Source organism: Primulina tabacum, chromosome 12 (assembly GCF_025594145.1).
Source record: "Primulina tabacum isolate GXHZ01 chromosome 12, ASM2559414v2, whole genome shotgun sequence".
In the NCBI taxonomy this organism is placed as follows: Eukaryota; Viridiplantae; Streptophyta; class Magnoliopsida; order Lamiales; family Gesneriaceae; genus Primulina; species Primulina tabacum.
The window spans coordinates 22,839,532-22,842,662 of NC_134561.1; positions in this window are offsets into that span (position 1 = coordinate 22,839,532).

Genomic DNA, 3,131 nt, shown 5'->3' on the forward strand with positions numbered 1-3,131 from the left:
TGAAGCTGGCCTTATCTTGATCATTCTTGGCTAGGGGAATTTAATGATACCCCTGGTAAGCATCCATGAAACTGAGCAGTTCATATCCAAAGGTGGAATCCACCAACTGGTCAATTATGGGCAGGAGATAATGGTATTTGGGGCAATCCTTGTTAAGATCTCTGAAATCAACACACATCCTCCACTTCTCGGTAGCTTTTGGTATCAGCACCACATTCGAGAGCCAGGTAAGAAATTGTATTTCCGGAATGTGGCCGGCTTGCAGTAAATCTCGGACCTGTTCATCAATTACTTTTTCCTTCTTGGGACCAAAGTGTCTATTCTTCTGCTTCACAGGTTGAGATCCCGGATGGATGTTCAGATGATGTTCAGCTACCCGGGGAGAGATCCCGATCAATTCTTGCTGGGACCAGGCAAACACATTAACCTTAGTCTTTAAACAGTTTATTAAACTGACCCAGGTGGATGAGTCAAGGTCCCGAGCCACCGGATCTCCTTGCCTGGTCCAATCTCCACCACTTCTTTCTCCTCCTCCACCACAAACTGAACCTCTCCCTTCTCTACTATTCTCTCCGCCTCTTCCCCACAACTTGCTCTTTAATCCTCTCTCCGAGCCTTCTTCTGATCCACTAAGGTTGATCTCTCCGGACTTCTCCCACTTGACCTCTCACTAGAAACTTTATCTTTTGATGATATGTGGATGTCATGGCTCTCAATTTGTTCATGGCCGGCCGCCCTAAAATAATATTATAAGATGATAGGGCTTCCACAATAGTGAAAGTGGTCATTACCGTCTTCTTCAACCCCGTGCCCAGAGTTAAGTGCAGGACAATCTCCCCCTCTGGATAGACAGCGTGGCCAGCAAAGCCAACAAGTGATGTCTCCACTGTCTACAGCTGGTACCCCGACAAATCCATCTGTATGAGGGCTTCCTTGAAAATGACATTCACAGAGCTTCCGAGTCAACAAAGACCCTCATAATGTCATAATTTGCTACCCTGACTTCAATTACTAGGGCATCATTATGGGGAAGATTGACGCCCTTAAGATCCTCCGGGCCAAAGCTAATGACTGCCTCACTTCTCCTCACTCCCTCTACTTCCATACAATCCCTCCTACTCCTGGACTTCCAAGCCTGATTGGAATCACCATCAGTAAAACCTCCGGATATCATTTTTATTACCCCCAAAGCAGGGGGCGATGCTCTTTTCCTTTCGGGCTCATGATTCCTTCTCCCACTCGGGGCACCTCTTGAACTTTCTCGTGCGCTAGGTCCCGACTGCCGACTTTTCCAAGATGGCAATCTAAGCCTTTTATTTGGTGAATTATGTCACTGGACAGCGGGTGGAACATAATCTCTCTTCAACGTCCGGTAGTTCTCAGTGTTATGATAACACACTTTATGTCCCTGCTACATTCTTGAACATCCTGATCCCAGGCAACTTTCAAAGGCACGTGATGAGAGAAATGCCCCAGGTTACCCCTCTTCTGCCCTCTCTCCTCGGGTATAGACAACCGGTCTCCCCTCTCTCTCTTAAACGCCTCCCTCTTCTGCTTCTGAGCCTCCTCCATATTAATATATTTCTCCACCCGGGACAACAGATCTTCAAATCCCCAGGCGTCTTCTTAGTTAATGAACGAAAAAACTCTCCCTCCCTTGGTCCCTGAGTTAATGCAGTAGTCTTGTTCTCGGGGGCAAAAGAAGGGACATCCAAAGCAACATGATTTAATCTCCAGATGTAAGCCCTCAAACTCTCTTTCAGGCTTTGCTTTACTTCGAAAAGATTAAAAGTAGTCTTTTTATACTTATTGCTGTTGCTAAAGTGATGTAGAAACACATTTTCAAAATCCTCGAAAGAATGTATACTTTGAGGAGCTGACCCCTCGAACCACCATTGGGCTGAATCAACTTATGTGGTTAGGAACACTTTGCACTTGATTTTGTCAGCATAACAGTGTAGCATGGCCATGTTCTCAAACCTAGCCAAATGCTCCTCCTAGTCAGCGATGCCATCATAGTCCTTGATTTTGGCAGATTGAAATTCCCGGGCAAATGTTCCCGGTTAATAGCATTAACAAAAGGGCATCCTCTAGTTACTGCCCGAGCACTGCTCCTTTCACCTATTTGCCCCTCCAAAACTCTCATCTTTTACCTCAGCTCCTGTAACTCTTCTGCCATAGTAGGAGATTTAGAACCCGCACTGGAATCCCTCTCCTCCATCCTCACTTCCTCCTCTTTCCTCTCCTGCTATTGCTCCTGATCCCCTTTGGATTGTGTGGCATGATGAGAAGGGTCTCTCCGAGATACAGCCTTCTCTACGGCATCAGATATAATCCGAGCCAACTCCGACAGGGACAAAGTCATGACAGGTGGAGGTTCGTTGGGCGGAGGACCACCTTGTCTAGAGGTAAGTGCATTATCTTCCAGAACCCGGGAAATGTCTTGATTTGTCCTTCTTGTATGAGCCATATCTATGTCTTGAGCTCAAGTTCCCACAGATGCCGCCAATGATGATATCTTGGTGAATTGAGTGAGCTAAGTCGGGGCAATCCACCAAATTGATAAGATTTATTGTTTAGGGAAAATGAGCAAGGAATATATCTGTGAACCATGGCTTCCACCGTGACATGCAAACAAGGAAATGAACTCTTGAATGGGTGCCAGAGGGGTGTCCGACGTCGACACTCTGATGCTTAAGTCAACAGGTTGGAGGTGAAGGATAATGGCAATATACGTGAAGATATATGTAAATGCCAAGAGTTTAGAGGCAAGAATATTTGGATGCATTAAATGAAATACAAACCTGATATTTATAGAAAAGAAGGTGGTAAGTACTTTGTTTTCAGTGCCTACTTGCCACTTGTAATCTTAGATGTTGACTTTCTGTCATGCCGTCCTACTTTTTCATCATGTCACATCAGTAAGATTTTGTCAGAAACGCTTATGGAGATAAGATTTTACCTACTGTAGCACTCGAGTGCGGCACTGTTGTCGAGGTACCCGGGTAAAAATCATGCGGGAGCTTTATAAGAGAGCCCGGGCTTCCAGTAGACCGGGGAGAAAATGTCTCGGGCGTCCACATGCCCGGCTTCAAAAGAATTTATGCTGCAGATTGACCTTGATTTTGGGA